Here is a 17,654-nt window from a genome sequence, read left to right as displayed (position 1 = left end):
TCATCTCCGCGAGTTTACATTGAAAACAAAACACGCACGATGGCCCACCTACAGGATACTATTCGACAAGGCCTCACATACGAGCGAACATTGACTCACGCACGCGTATTCTTGTGTATTATGGAAGAAAATAAAGAAAATGGTGTAGTTAATACTGTGCAGTATTTAAAACTGCCTAAATAATAATAAAAACACAGAGTGTACTTTTTTAAGTTGTCTCAAGACACTGAGAGGTAAATAAGTAGTTAATATTATTCATGATAATTCATGCTAAATCATGTATTTCCTCCGGCATTTTCCGCAGTTTGGCACCTCATGTCACATCATTTTACCGAAGTCAGCCCTATAGCTTCGGCGCAGTGCCGATCACTGACGATTGTCAACAAAATGGTGCTTAACTCTTGAGACAGGCTAAATTACACCATATTGTTAATGACATTGAGCATACATGTAGGGCTGGGGTTCTCAAGAGAAACTTCAGCTTTCAGTTTCGTGAAAATACACCGTTTATTTCCAATAACTTTAGCGGAGCACACCTGCACGTCATGGCAGTTGGGACGAGAGAGAGCGAGCCTCGCACCTTTCATTCAATCCTATCATTCGGTTTATTTTAACGTTTCACTATTTGAACGTTTCAACGAAATTAAAAAATAACAGTTAAAGTTTGTTTTCTTTTACATTCCTACAACTCGGCCATCCTGCAACTCAATCTGACCTCAGATTGACTACGAATTAGAAAGTGACTCTACATTTCAAAATAACTCTACATTTAGACATGACTCTACATTTCAACACGACTCTACATTTCAAATTGACTCTACAATCTACATGACTCTACATTTTACATTGACTCTACAATCTACATGACTCTATATTATACATTGCAAAAGGAAAAACTGCATATTTCAAGTTAAAATAAAATAATTACTCAAACTACATCCGCTTAGACAACTTTAACAAACAAAATCTCTTTTCATTCATCGTCTTGCTAGCTCTCTACAACAAGGTTAAAGTATGGTTACTTATTCTAGACTTAAGTAAATTTCAGTATTACACAGGTAGTAATCTAGTTCTAACTCAAGTAATTATTATCAAGTAAGCTTAAACGTTTTATCAATTCATGTTACTATTGTTAGCTTCAAGTTTAGGTACATTTTTTATTCAATGATTTAACTAAATATACACAAAAGTATACAATATTAAATTTTTTGAAGTCTTTAAAGGATATGTTACATTCGACTTTTGAAGTCTTTAAAAGTTAAGTTTCATTCAACTTTTTGAAGTTTATAAAAGGTAAGTTTATGAAATTGATATGACACAGAAAATTACATCTTAGGATTGTGTAAACACAATAAAATTAAAGTTATGTTATAGAAGAAATATTAGTACAACAAATAGCATACAGGTTGACATCGTGGAAGTGGCACTCATTGTTAAGAATTTTGAAAAATGCAATTTACTACACCAGGAGGGGTGTCTAAAATAATTATTTCAAAGTGAATAAACTAAAAACAAAATAGTCAGACACAGGTAAAGCGAAGTCAAGGCCACCTCTTCATGTAGTCCACACCAGTTGTAGTTTTTTATGGGCCCTTCCTTACCTCTGTCTATTTTTTCCACCTCGTAGCGGTCTTTTCCAAGTAGTTTTACCACTTTATAAGGTCCAAAAAATTTCTGTCTTAGCTTCAAAGCATTTCCAAACTGTGTTCTTTGTATTGCCACTATATCACCTTCGCTATATTTCTGCCCTTCTTTTCTCTTTTTATTGAATGTCTTTCTGTTTTCTTCTTGAATTTTCAGAATCTGTACCTTTGCCTCTTTTCGTAAACTGTCTCTTTTCTCTATAAACTCCTTCCGATGCTCTTCTTCTAGATATTCTAATATTTTCAGATCTTCTTTTAATCTCAACTGAGTTCCAGTAAGTAGTTCGAATGGTGAAGTGTTGATAGATCGCTGGTAAGTACTATTAATTACTCTCTGTAATTGGCTGACATATTTGTACCAGTGTGTGGGTTCTTCTATACACATTTTAGCTAAAGTTGAAATTATAATCTGGTTCATTCTTTCGACTTGACCGTTGCCACGTGGAATTCCTGTCGTGATGGTAATATGTGAGATCTCTTCTTCCTGACAATACTGTTGAAATTCACTTCCAGTGAAGGCTGTACCGCGGTCTGTCACAATACGTCTTGGGTTACCATAATCCTTCTGATGTAACCTCAATTTCTCCACTGTCTCTTTTGCTGTAACTGTCTTCACAGGATAGATCCACACAAATTTAGTATACGCATCAATTACAGTTAAAATGTAGTTGTACAGCTTCTTCGTCGCATCCAATGGTCCCAAATGATCACAATGTAGTGTATCAAAAGGTAGGTCTCCTTTGTCAATTACATTTAAAAATCCTTCCTTTCTTCCAGATTTTCTAGTAGCCAATAAGCATGGTACGCATGTCGTGATAATCTTTTCCATCTTTTCATCTAACTTATCAATGTGATAATCTCGTTCCAAGATATCTTTCATTTTCTTCTTTCCAAAATGACCTATTCCATGAGCTCTTTTTATCATTTCCATGTTCATGATTTCAGGTAATACTAATTTCTTTTCAATTCCTTTATAAACAATATCATTCTCCAAATAATAATCTTCATAGTCTTTCTCCCTGAGTATTTGTTTTATTGCTTTCAAACGATCATCTTCTTCTTGTGCTTTCTTTATCTTTGCTTGCAATTCTAGAGTAACAAAACAAATATTCCTGCTGAGTGAGTCAACATGTTTCATCTTCTCTCCTGCTCTGTGCTCTATTTTATAGTCGAAATCCTGTAGATACAATATCCATCTTGCCACCTTCGCAGAAACATCCTTCTTGTTCAAAGTCTTCTGAAAAGCTTCGCAGTCTGTAACGATCTTGAATGGTATGCCCATGAGGTATCTTCTAAACTTTTTCACACTTTCCACCACCGCTAACGCTTCTAGTTCATAGCTGCTACACTTTTGTTGAGCTTCTGTTGTTTTTCTACTCATGTAATGAACCGGATGCATTCCTCCATCATTGGGGTCTCTTTGTAGCAATATGGCCGCATAACCATATTTAGATGCGTCTGTATGCACTTCAGTTTCGAGATGCATGTCGAAGATTCTCAGCACAGGTTCACAGCATAACTTCGCTTTAAGCTTTTCAAATGCTTGCTTTTGTTCTTCACCAAAGTAGAAATTACCCGTCTTCAGTAAGTCACTCAAGGGTCTTGCGATAAATGCATAATCCTGAATGTATTTCCTAAAGTGTGATGTAAGTCCAATAAAACTGTGTACTTCTTTCAAATTATTCGGCACAGGAAACTTTGAAACAGCCTTCGTCTTCTCTGGAGATGGTTTTACGGTTCCATTTTCGATAACATGTCCGAGGTACTCGACGGATTTCTGCAGTATCTGCGTCTTTTTCCAATTAATCTCGAGTCCGTAGTCAGCTGCAACTTTCAGTACTTCTCTGAGTCGCTCGATTCCCTGTTTTTCATTCTCTGCTAAAACAATTACATCGTCGATGAATATAAGAATTATGCCTCGTCTTACCAGATCAGAAAAAATTATGTTGATGTACCTAGTGAAATATTTTGGACAAATTGAAAGCCCAAATGGTGCACGTAGAAATTCGTATTGTCCTTCTGGGTTGCTCGTCACAAAAGCTGTATATTTCACTGATTCTTCTTCTATTGGCAGGTGGAAAAATCCGTTCTTTAAATCCAACGTACTGAACACTCTCGCTTTACTCAGCTTGTCGATATGATCGTCAATCACTGGCAATGGATGTTCGTCTTTGACCATCTTTTGGTTTATCTTCCGGTAATCTACGCAGACTCTTATTTTCCCGTCTTTCTTCTTCACTATCACAAGAGGACTAGCATACTCCGAATAGCTTGGTTGAATAATACCTTTTGTTAGCCATTCATCAATCTGCTCTTTCACCAATGCTTCTTCGGCCAAAGCCAATCTTCGTGGTCGTTGTGAAACTGGGATGTCATCTTTCAAAACTATCTTCAACTTGATTGGTGCTTCTTAAACTTTCAGTGGTTTGTAACTGTCGATAATCTCTTGGATAACTGGGATTTCACTCTGTTCTTCGCAGCTAGAAAACATACACATCTGATATGAACTGTCATAAAACTGTGGCCTAACCTCAACTTCGCCTCTGTCAACAATGACTATTGTGTTTACTAAAAATGGTTGACCTAAAATAACCTGATATGGAATTACCTCTGTGGGAATCACGTGAAAAGAAACATGATACTTGTGACCATCGATAACTAAACTAGCTGTAAACTTACCAAATGAGTGCACCTTACACGATCCCAATCCTATGAGAGACATTTTCTCTCCTTCGAAATCTGAAACATGACATTTTATGTTATTAAACAGTTTGACACTGATTAAATTTAAATCACTGCCCGTATCCACTAAACACTTTACCTCGTGACCGCATAATTTCGCATTTTTAATTGATTTATTGTGGAAAACATCGCAATTGTTTATGTTCATGACACTACGCCGATCTTGACACTGAATGAGTGAAGAACCGCTTGAGTAATCTGACGTTGACGTTGACATTGACGTTTCTCGGGTCATCATTCGGTCAGCGTCGTTCGTTGACATTGACGTTTCTCGATTCGTCATTCGGTCATCGGAAATACGACTTGCTTCATTCGCTGCGTCAGCGCCACCTAGCGTCGTCCGATCGAAGCCGTGAACGAACATCGATTTTCGTTCGGTCTTTGTTCCGCTTGTCGATGGATGACTCACCTCCGCGCTCGACGACCGTTTGCACTCTGCTCCAATATGGCCGTATGAATTGCAACGAAAGCATTTGACGCCTCTCGTGCAATTACTCGACAAATGTCCACACTCGCCGCACTTGTAGCATCGTGGCTGCACTTTTGATGTTACAGGATATATCACTTTCGCAGGTTTCGGTCTTGAATCGCGTCTTGTAGCATCTTGCTTTTTTGTCTTTTGCTTGAACGCCTCGTAAAGTGTAATTTTCTCTTCAAGTACTGGATACGTCGTCACGCCATAAAATAGTAGTTTGTTCGACTCGAAATCGGATATTCCATCTATGATGTACTGGATAGCCACGTAGTCAGGGAACTTCGCCCTTCTGCCAAGCTCTTTCATGATTAGCATGTATTGATAGTACGTCTCATCTGCACGTTTTTTTCGCGCGCTCATCATCTCGTGCATCTGTTTGACGTTGATCGCTTCAGGGAATTCTTTCTGCAGCGCAGTCTTTAGTTCGTCGTAAGTCTTAAATACCTTTTCAGTTCTCAGCCAGAGTTGTGCCGTTCCGGCGAGCGACCTCCTTGCGATGATGAGTTTCTGTTGGCCTGTCCAACCGAAAATTTCTGCGTTGTCATCAATATCTTGCACCCATTTCGTTGATGAGTACGTTAATTCATCGCCGGTGAATTTAGGTATACCGTCCATTATGTAGTGACCGGTAATGGTTTTTGCGTCGTCGTTTTTAGAATAATCTTCGTTTCTTTCTTCAGCCATCGTCGTCGTTATAATATCGTCTTCTTCAAAAGCGTCGTAAAATAAGCCGTCGTCGTCGTTGGTGCTCTGCCGCCTTACGTTGCCAATTTCTGCACGTTGCCGCTCGTGATTGCCGGTAATGGCGCCGTCCACGCCACGCTCCACGATTATTTCCGTCGTACAATCTCAAGAGATCCAGCCCTGATGAAAGTCGTTATCCCGGACGAGGAGTTGTAGGGCTGGGGTTCTCAAGAGAAACTTCAGCTTTCAGTTTCGTGAAAATACACCGTTTATTTCCAATAACTTTAGCGGAGCACACCTGCACGTCATGGCAGTTGGGACGAGAGAGAGCGAGCCTCGCACCTTTCATTCAATCCTATCATTCGGTTTATTTTAACGTTTCACTATTTGAACGTTTCAACGAAATTAAAAAATAAAAGTTAAAGTTTGTTTTCTTTTACATTCCTACATACATTTTTTTAAATACCTTCGCGAAGTAAAACTTCTGTACGTAGTACTTATTATTATTCTGTGTTAAAACTATGAATAAAATACCTTAAATCAAAGTAGTAGTACATTATTTAGAGATCGGTCGAAAAACATGTTGATTAAAAGTTAGATTTGACTCAAGTTTCCTGCCTATTAATGTAAAAAGAACACGAATATAAACCTGAAAATAAAGTAGTAATATACACTCGCGAGCAAAAGTATGGAATCACTTACATGAAGTTGTTTCCACGCGAACTTGTGTACTAACGAATTTGTTAGTAACAAAAAAAGTGGCACCATTTTAAAGATTAAACTTTTATCTTTAAATTGATACCAAATTCATTTAAATCACACCAGTATTTAAAAAGATATCCCGGCTGATGTGAAGAAGTAACGAAAAAGACATGTATGAACTGTTTGATACGTCGCGAGTTGCGGCCTATTTACCCCCTATAAAAGCACGCGTTTTCGGATTTTTGCTTTCACACGTTGATTCATACACATCTCCGCTTCTTTTGACACTTTACCTGGGATTCTACACCTTCAGAAGCAGCACAAATCGTTGCACTATTGCAAGAAGGGCTCAGCCAGCGGGCTGTCGCACGTCAGCGCCACATAAGCCAGTCCTGGGTTTCGAAAGTTTTAAGACGCTTTCGGGAGACTGGTGACTTTATCCCGAGACCAAGTTCTGAACAGCGCCGGCGCACATCGCAGAGGGAAGACCGTTTTTTCATGTCAACCTCTCTATGAAATCGTCATTTGACTGGAATCGACGTCCAGTAAGAGCTCAGAAATGTCCGTAAGATAGCTGTTAGCGAGTAGACAGTTTGTCTAAGACATAAGCAATAGAATTTAACTCCAAAAAGGCCTGCCACAGGCTCGAAACTGACGGCAGGTCACCGATAAGCACGCTTTCAATTTGCTCGTACACATCTCGATGTTAAGTCGAGCAAGCCACCCCCATAAGCCACTGTTTCAGCGAACCAGCACTGCAAAAATCGCCCCTCAGGCCGCCTATAAACCCGACCTCTTCGACTGCTGCCCTGCAAACACAGTTTGCATTCATCGGAGAACAGAACTCGCCTCCATTACTCGCCTTCCCATCGAGATGTGTACGAGCAAATTGAAAGGGTGCTTATCGGTGACCTGCCGTCAGTTTCGAGCCTGTGGCAGGCCTTTTTGGAGTCAAATTCTATTGCTTATATCTTAGACGAACTGTCCACTCGCTAACAGCTATCTTACGAACATTTCTGAGCTCTTGATGGACATCGATTCCAGTCAAATGACGATTTCATAGAGAGGTTGACATGAAAAAACGGTCTTCCATCTGCGATGTGCACCGGCGCTGTTCAGAACTTGGTCTCGGGATAAAGCCACTAGTCTCCCGAAAGCGTCTTGAAACTTTCGAAACCCAGGACTGGCTTATGTGGCGCTGACGTGCGACAGCCCGCTGGCTGAGCCTATCTTGCAATAGTGCAACGATTTGTGCTGCTTCTGAAGGTGTAGAATCCCAGGTAAAGTGTCAAAAGAAGCGGAGATGTGTATGAATCAACGTGTGAAAGCAAAAATCTAAAAACGCGTGCTTTTATAGGGGCTAAATAGGCCGCAACTCGCGACGTATCAAACAGTTCATACATGTCTTTTTCGTTACTTCTTCACATCAGCCGGGATATCTTTTTAAATACTGGTGTGATTTAAATGAATTTGGTATCAATTTAAAGATAAAAGTTTAATCTTTAAAATGGTGCTACTTTTTTTGTTACTAACAAATTCGTTAGTACACAAGTTCGCGTGGAAACAACTTCATGTAAGTGATTCCATAGTTGTGCTCGCGAGTGTATTTAGAGATAGGCAGATAAAATTATAAATTAAAAGTTCAAGTTTTCTAGGTTTTCTACCTATTAAAATATGAAAAAGACACGAATAATAAATATAAAGCCATAAATCAAAGTCACAGTCGACAGCATATTTTATCAAACTACCTTTTTGTAGCAAAACCACTCTTATTACAACTATATAAGCTAGTGTTTAACTTGTTGTGCCATTACCTGTATTTATTATAAGAATGAGTATTAAAAACGTGGGTACCTAAACGTAGCTTTGCTCATTGAGAGGGATTACTATGACGAATTACTTCAAGAGCGAGTTTTATGTTTGCAGTTCACGTAACTTTAACGCCGAGTGTGTTATAAATGCCGAATCGTAGGGTTGACCGAGTCAAAGAATAAAGCAAATACAGATAAACCATTATAAAGCAAGGTTGAACTGTATTATGAAATTCACAACAAGCAACCTTTGAATTTCATTTAATTTTTTTACGTTTCACGTCTACTCCATCTACTTTCAACTTATTTATATTACTTATGCTGCATTTCAATATTCAATCCTAATCTAAATTGGACGGATTTGGATTGTTAACTGTCAAATTTTAATAATGTTTTTGGCCAAAATATCTGCGGTTTTTGATGTTTTGACACTTTTATATTGTTTATAAAACTATTTAAACAATATTAAAGTGTAAATGCATCGAACATTTTGGAAATATAATCTAGAACTGAATTCAATTTGACAGTTGTAATCCGGATTTGGACAAGGAAACGGGCGTTAGTCTACAAAATTGTGAAAAAACCTTTGAATTGCTTCATGACGTTTAGAGTTCATTCTTACACTACTTATCAATAAAAGTGTGATCTTTATTTTCTTCACCCTGATCTACCATTTGACTTATTTGTAACTATCAAAATTATTTTCATTTACAAAATTACGACCTTTATTTCTAAAATCTTACTAGTAAAGTAAAAAATACCTCTTACATAGATGCCATTATGGAAAAAAAAAATTAGACTAATATGCAGTTGACTGTACGAATTGTGCGATTGTGGTCAAATACCTGCCTTGTTTTGCATAAAAAAATCTGTGATATCCATCGAGTTGACAACCCTACAAGAGCGAAATACAATGTTAAGGAGATAAACCCGTAAAACCCCGTGATGAGAGTTCTTACTTCTGTTTAAATGTAAGTACTCCATATTACGATACTTTGAGATTATACACTCAACAATATTGCGCATATTTCAAGTTTTAATACAAAGAGAACAGATTACGCTATTAAAAAGATTAGCTTGGGTTTTCAGGTTTTGGTTTACTAAGTTGGTCACTGAAGTAGTTGCGTCGACTACTTTGGAGCACTGGCCGCATTTTGCAAATAAAATTGCTACATTTTTTGGAAGTAAACAGTCATAAATTATCTATAGAATCAAGCAGTGTTTATTTTATAGCTACCCTATATATCAGACCTGTGGGTCTAGACAAAGTGCACATATTAATGGCAAACCAGTCGAAAAATAGTCGCAAGGCCTTCTTTTGTATGGAGTTATGACGGATTCGGTTTTCGATTCGATCAAAAAATGTAACTTGTCTAGCGGGACTGCTGATTCTATCATTTCTTACAGTATTCGTTGGTTTCAGCCAAATGACGTCCACTGCTGGACAAAGACCTCTCCCGTGGATTTCCACAATTAATTAATTGCATTGTCATAACGAGCCAAGTTGCCTATTAAATCTCATTCTTGAATTTAATTAAATAACTTTTTAACTCAAATATTTCATATTTACATGGCGCTGATAACACCGCTTCATCGTATTGCGAAAATTATGGAAGGAATTATAAAAGGTTAGTTTTATTTACTACTTTAACAACAACCGTTAGATACTAAATACCCTTATTAAAGTTGAGCCATGGTCTCAAGTGTGTCATTTTCATATGTATAATATAATTTGATAGATTTAAAAAAGTTAAGTCACTTAGTTTAGTGATCTCTTAAACAATTTGCATTAAGTAAACCCACACAATGACATATTGAATAATACCGAATGGTTCAGTCGAGGCCTGAGGCTCTTATTTGGCTCTATCTAAGCCAGTCATACTGCAGTAAGTCTGGCTTAGTAAACTATTAAACTTAGGTTAAAAAGACGGGTAAGATTAATGGTTTTATTCCCCAGCTGCGCTTCTGCACTATTATTTATTCTATGGCTACAGTTTGCCTTTTGAAGAAGCTTAAGTACACTTTAGCGGCTTAGGAAAACTTTGGGCTTCATTGTAAGCTGTCAGTAAGCTTTTAAATTTTAAACATAATTCAACCAATGAATTGCACGGAGTAAACTGACTTTTTGCTCTATCTTACCGACCAACATACTCGTATGCACTAAGCTCGTTTCAAGCCTGTCTGTTTCAAACCCACTTTGTTTCAAGCATCACAAAGGATTTCTTTATATCACTTTGAGTGCTACAGAGGTTAAATTAGATAAATACAGCAGCTCTTCTGTCAGTCCCCCTGCTTTGTGGTATAGCGCCGCGGGCGACGCGGCTTGAGCCCGTATCTCGGATTCCACTTGGCTGGATAAGCCGTATTTGGGAAAAAAAAACAAAACACTTCAAAACAAACGTGTTTGAAAAAAGAACTTCAAACACTTTACATTCTTTGAGCGTTTGATAGCACCTGCCAGTGATAATGATGTAAAAAAGTTTTAATTCGCTAGTTCGTTATTATTTTACAAAACCTCACCTCTTTATTATGGAAGCCTTTGTGATTTTTTCCCGTAATTGCTACTAGGTGTTACTTTCAGGTTTATCAATTTATTTGGGCATTCAAAAACAGCTCATGTTAAAGAGAAACGTTACAAACATTAACTTGTAGAAATTAAAGAATAGTAGGTAGTATTGTTATGTTTGCAATGTCCATGAATTAATAAGTAAGTACCTATCACATTTTTTAATGCTTTAAACAGCATGTAATCTTGATAAACATTGAAAATATCCCATTTGTCTGAAAACCGACCAGTAGGGGAGAAGTACCAAATACTGGATACTTTTTGAAAACTTGAAAATAAACTCATATAATTTCAAAAATATATTCATTAATTGCACTTAAAATTATTGCGTATCATTATACTATAAATTAGTTAACCTAATTAAGTCCTAATTATTTTATTTATTTTAATAAATAAATATTTATATAAAATGGCACAAATCAATCATGTAATTTTGTGTACCCTAATACTGGATATATTGAGGTAACTACCTATTTTTACGAAAACCGTTATGAATTTTTGAACCTATTCCAATTATCGAGAAAACGCATTAAATATGCTCTAATAATTTATGCCTGGCTAGTATGTACTACCACTATAAATAAAAACATCACTTATCATAGTTTTATTGCCCTCTGAAGTCAATATAAAAAATGAAATGATAACGAAAAACGCACTTTAAATTTTGATTGCCAAGTGAAGAGAAATATGGCGATGCCGTCAAAGAAACTATCCCTAACATTGCATTGACCAACTGGTTTTAAATATTTCATGAAGATAGCGTTGTTACTTTTTCAGTAATTGAAGTATCCAGTATTGCGCACGCATCCAATATTCGGTTCCGCTCCCCTATTGTATTCCAATAAGTTATTCCGTTTCACCCAAATGTAAATTAGTTTCATGTTATTAATTTTTATTTACGGAAACAATAACCTGGGTTCGTACATACCCGTAAAGTATGCCCACGCAAAACCCGAAAAGTTCTAAAAGGTTACAGTACCTAGCCTGGCATTTGTAGGACCAATTAAAATGTTAACAATACCTACCGGGCTTAATAAATTCGCCTGGCGCCTGCCAACATTTTGATTCATTTATTTTTTACGAACACTCCTTTGTGGTTCGCTTTTGATCTTTTTATATTAATATAGTAGCTTAGTAAATAGATTAGGAGCACGACAGGTTTTTTTGTAAAGTGAATCAGATAATAACAATTCTTTTACACGTTAAATAATCGTAATTTTTGTCAGAAGCTTCGTGACTGTAATCTTATGTCTCATCAAATTACATCTTGTGAATTAAACGTGTAAAAAATGGTAAAAGATATAAAACGTTTATTTTCTTATTACTCGACTGCGTAAAAAAATCACGGCTTTGTAAGTATTGAAAAGAAATATCAAAGCCAAGATTCATGAACAAAGTTATGGCTTAAAAACAATAGTCATATTTTGAGAACGTTTATACTTTTATACTAACCAATTAAGCAAAGATACCACTTAATTTATTCATTGACACTTGAAATGAAACCATCCATTATTTCATTATTTCTTCAAACTAGTTATCTGTCATTACTGCATTTGATTGCAACGATTATATTATCAGCAATCACTGTCTTTCCCACGATACTTTACTTTAATAGCGTTATATCGGAAAATGTACCAATCAACAGGAGGGTATTCCACTCTGTTTGGCAAAGTACTATAATATGTTCGTTTCATCGTTAAAAGCCACCAAAAAAAATATTTCGGCGAAATAAACCCGCTTTCATGCCATAAAAATACTTCAAAATTTTGAATATATTTATTCCCGCGAAAACAGGCTTCTGCGCTGTCCGCCATGTTTATGACGTCATTTCGGCATGTAAACAAAACTTGACGTAGGTACATATTTTGTTTAGTTGTTGTAATTATGTTTAGTTTATAGTTTTCATCTACAAATATTTTCCATGTCATAATTTTGGTTAAGACAATGTTTGCTAATGTTAGTATTTTTTTAACAACAGTGTGGGAGCACCTGTATACCTATGTTATGTATATTGTAAACTATTATTTTATCTGTTAATGAACACCACTGATAGCAACTGATAATTTGTAAATTAATGAGTACTTGTCGTAATTTTAACTAACATTTAGGTATTTTAAGAGTAAAATAAAAGACTTGCTTATTATTTAAAGTACTTTTTTTTATTATATTTGTACAGTTTCATATAAAATGGGAAAAATATTTCTTTTCCAAAATAAATAACACTGTGGAGCAGATCTGACACATATATTTGATCATATGCAATCTCTATAATATTCACTTTATTGTCATTTTCATGCTTTAAATATTGACAAGAAGTAATTTTTCTTTTTTTAGATTTAATTAAAATATCTTCAACTACACTGTCACCTATATTAGTTTCAGCACTTTTTAGCTTCTTTTTTGTCATTTCTTTCGTTGTCATAATTTTTATTGAAGATCCGACCTTTGATAGTGTCGATTTTTTCCAATAACATTGGACTGAAGTGCATGATGGCTCTTCACTTCTACGATGACACCACATTAAAAACGCTACTGCGTGTTTACATCCACCGGCAGACGCAGGACAATCATGGCATGTCACCTGTAGCACATCATCTTCTTGCTCATCTACAATGAGAGTTGCAGAATATGGTTTAGAACAAACTTTATGTTCCGGACATATTGTACACTTTATAGTACATAAAGCTTGGGTCCTTTGTAGTTGCACGTATCCGATAGCATCGTCGCCATACGATTCTCTTGCAGATCTGTGGATAACCAAGTCTTAATTAACATTGGAAAACAAAACATAACCTATAACTTTCCGATATTTTTCTACAAATAAGGTATACCTATATAGCTGTTATTTCATTAAAAACAACATAATAAAGGTAATACTTACAAAGATGTTTTTATATTCCGGAATTCGGCAGAACAGAAATCTGGATTACATGCAAAGAACTTTGCAACCATCATCGTGTCGATTTTTGGTAAGTTCGTACTATCTGCTTTTACGAAACCGGCTTCCATTTCGTGTTTTTAGTAGTATTTAACTTATTTCGTATGATTTAAATAAATATCAACTGAATAATTTTGACGAATAGAATGCGAATAGAAAATAAAAAGTTGTTGACAGATGACAGCGAATGATTATTGCCAATATGACGTCACAGCATGGCGGCTCGTGTTTTTAGTCACGTGATATACAGATTAAAAATATCAATTTTTAATTTTAACATAATAAATAAATCATGTATATTTACGACATAAAATCAGTATAAATATGTTTATTTCTACATAAAGTTCATTGTGTATTGATTTTCATATTTTTTTATTTACCACCCAGAGTACCCTATTATACATGTTTTTGGAAAAATAGTATCTAATACAAGATGTGACAAGGGGGCGCACGGTGGATCGAGCCCATACAAGGTGTTGGACATGGTGCTTTAAATGCAACTACCTACTTAAAACAAGATTGATTTGCATATAAATTGAAAGATGAGACTTCATTCTATCAAATATCACTAATATCAAGTCATGATCTACTATCATAGTTATGTGGTGCGACCGTAAAGTGAACAAAGTCAAAATCATGGATTTTCTGACTTCTGTTTGTATTGTCAATTTATCCAATTTCGTTCACTGGTTTTATGTTATTACTTATTAATGTATTATCTTATACCTTTATCTTAATCTGTGTGTTAAAATGAGTGCCTAAAAAACTTCTAGCTTGGCTATTTTGACGTATTTTTAAAAGGTATTTTTTTTAATGAAAACTGCGTGTTTTAGTTGACATCTTGGGCGATCTTTAACAAACCATGAATGAGAGATGATAGATGACAACGTGGGCGATATTATTACTCAGTTTTTAGACCCTTATTCATCCCTATTTTCGAGAAAATCACAAAAAACTAAATAAAAGCGCCTCATTTTTCCGCATAGCAAAATTAACTTAGGTAAAATTCGTTACACTAAAATAATGTCAGGTAAACCAAAGATGTTTATTTTGGTTTATGAGTTGTTTATCGTGTGCAATTCAGTAAAAATACTCATTAAAATGAAAAACCTCAAGTCAAATAGAGATTTGTATGCATTATTAAAAACCACGATGAAAGATCGCGCTAGTTCTTTAGCTAGGATACTAGAGCTGTTTTCGCATACACTCTCTTCAGATAAACAGAGGTAAGTACTAACGTAGTTAATACTTTATGAACATAAAGAAATACTATAAAACAGATATAGTAAAAAAATCATATTGTCATCATCTCAAAAGATTGTCGTTGAATTTAGTACATACCATACATACATTTTGTATGTATTTTTTTCTTCATTTATGATTGTGTTAGGTAGGTACTGAGTTACACATTTTATTTATCAGATAACTATAAAAAAAAAACAATAATTTCATTGACATTGTTTGTCGCAAGAAGAAGTAGTGTCATTATAATGAGCACCAGTTTTTAGCTACAAACGTAGATTGGCTTAGGCAATCTGTTGATTGGAGTCAGTTTTGTAGTCCGCTAAGTCCCTATAAAATTGCATTAGTATGTATCTAACAGCTAACAGAATATAAAATCAAGCTCGACAAAATCGAACAAAGTGATTGTGTGCAATGAAAAATCAGGCGTTTGCAAAAACATTTCTTTCATAAGTTTAACACTTAATGAGAATAAATTTAGAGTATTGTTAGATTATGTATCTAACAGTTAACAGAATATGAAAACAAGCTCGACAAAATCGAACAAAGTGATTGTGTGCAATGAAAAATCAGGCGTTTACAAAAATATTTCTTTAATAATTTTAACACTTAATGAGAATAAATTTAGAGTATTGTTAGACTATGTTACTCTTTAAATATGGAAACAGACCAAAATGAGTGAGTATTTGCTTTTAATTGAACAATAAATACAAGTTTTTCATCACTATATTTTAAGATTTTTTTTCACTTATATTAATTGCCATCTAATAAGTAAAATCTATCACATTAGAAAGATAAACTTGTCAACCTTACACTGTAAAAATTTGAAGTTACTACGTTGACGCAATCTCATTTTATTTTAAAAACACTGAGTAAGGAAGCGATGTCCAACGCTTTGTATGGGCTCGATCCAGTGTGGGGCGAGGCCGGTGTCGCAGCAATATGCCCAAAAACAGAACATATTGCTCGCGACACCAATGATGACAGCAGCGACGTCATAATGTAAACAGTTTACATTGTTTGCGTAGTACTAAAGATTATTCAAACGTTTGAGTACTGATTCCGCAGTGGATAATGAACACATATTTTGATTACCTACATTGTGTGTGTGAATTTCTAATGCGACACTGAGTTTCGAACTCAGCGCATTAGTTGGCATCTCTCTATATCTCTATGAACACAACTACCACGTGGTTTACCTTGATTTGCTGTCGTCAGTAGTGTAGGAGAAAAAATACCAACTTTTTTATTGAAACTCTTACGTATTGCCAGGTTATTTTGAACTCTAAGGGGTAGGGCCCATTAGGGGACATATCAATCAGCCCACTGGCTTGGTAAACTATAAAAATAGAACGAGATGAGGATTATTATTAACCCTGTCGTTTATTTTAGAAAAGAAAAACTTTTCTATACTTTTCTTGCAGAATAAAACCAAGCTGTCTAAAAAAAATAAAGCGATTTTAGGGGCTTATTTCAGAATCTAGTACAGAATACAGGAAAATATAAGACGAAAGACTAGAATCTGTGTAGGTTAGTCACTGTTATCAATATAATAAATAAATATTTCTCTCTTGCACTATGCGCCCTGTCTCTCACACTAATTGCTTTATAAGGAAGCTTAAAGTTGCACAGCGTGCTATGGAGAGGGCTATGCTCGGTGTTTCTTTACGAGATCTAATTGAATCTAACTGAAATGAGGAGATCCGTAAACGAACTAAAGTCGCTGACATAGACGGTTTCATCAATATATCTCTGTACGTTTGAAAATCTATACTATCTATACTAATATATTTATAAATGTGAAAGTAACTCTGTCTGTCTTGTTTTCACGCCTAAACCACTGAACCGATTTTGATGAAATTTGGCATAGAGATAGTTTGAGTCCAGGGAAAGGACACAGAATAGTTTTTATCCCAGTTTTTGAAACAGGGACGCGAGCGATAAAGTTTTTCTGTGACAGACAAAATTCCACGCGGGCGGAGCCGCGTGCGGAAAGCTAGTACGTCATAAAACAGACCGCTAACATTGATCGTGGGAAGGTATGTTGGGCACAGAAATCTAAATTCTACCATGCCATATTTCGCCATGTTTAGCCGTGTTTACAAGTATGGCGCTAATATGGCCGCGATACGATCTTAGCGTGTGGCTTATTACAAATTTTATTGCGGCCGATTGGACTAATATAGGTAATTCAATTTATAAAAGCAACACGGGTTCTGACATTACTTTATTAGTACAACATTAGTTAGTTAATAACGACGTCTCAGAAAGATTGACAAGTGAGTAGGTTGGTATGTGCTTGTATAAATGACTCAAAATACGCTAAGTGCTATTAGAGTTCTGTGGAAAACCAACTAGGAACTTCATAGATTCGCAAAAACCTGTCTGTTCATAAAGTCTGTTTTATCTTCTATGAGTTATCTAGAAAGTCGTAATTCAGCATGATTATACATTTAATTAAGCTACTTAAAACATAATTGTGAAATATCAACAAATCACCGCGGAGTATAATCGGGCTTCCAGCTCGAGATTAGTTCCGTTAGAGCCTTAATCCAGATTAATGTAGGCACGTGGGAGAGATTGCGAAAATAAATCTGAAGTTCATAGTAGCTATTATATCCGGAGTCAGTTAAAATAAAATACTTACTTAAGCATGGAACTGAGATTCTCTACTTTTAGGGCCCTCGCCCACGGCGACGCCACTGCTGCTGTAGCGCGTTAGTAGCGCGTTGGAGGATTCCGTCAACTGGGACCGCAATTAACTGGGACCGCGGTCCCAGTCGCAGGATGCGTAAAAATTAAATAATTTTCTTCCGGCGCTGGGACCACTCATGGATTTTAGTACTGTACC

The 17,654-nt window shown here is 35.8% G+C and overlaps 1 protein-coding gene and 1 long non-coding RNA gene across 2 annotated transcripts in view; both read right to left on the bottom strand.

Moving 5' to 3' along the window:
* The window catches only part of LOC135075702 (protein kinase C, brain isozyme), a 269,524-nt gene that overhangs the window by 101,869 nt on the left and 150,001 nt on the right, over window positions 1-17,654 (bottom strand). The window lies entirely within an intron of this gene.
* Window positions 12,853-13,958, bottom strand: LOC135075514 (uncharacterized). Its single transcript, XR_010258041.1, has 2 exons — window positions 13,505-13,958; window positions 12,853-13,370 (listed from the first exon to the last, which is right to left on the bottom strand). It is a non-coding gene; the product is annotated as an uncharacterized LOC135075514 (long non-coding RNA).

The sequence above is a fragment of the Ostrinia nubilalis genome, chromosome 10, assembly GCF_963855985.1.
Source record: "Ostrinia nubilalis chromosome 10, ilOstNubi1.1, whole genome shotgun sequence".
NCBI lineage: Eukaryota > Metazoa > Arthropoda > Insecta > Lepidoptera > Crambidae > Ostrinia > Ostrinia nubilalis.
The sequence above is the reverse complement of the archived record's forward strand: the minus strand, read 5'-3'. Positions and strand labels throughout refer to the sequence as shown.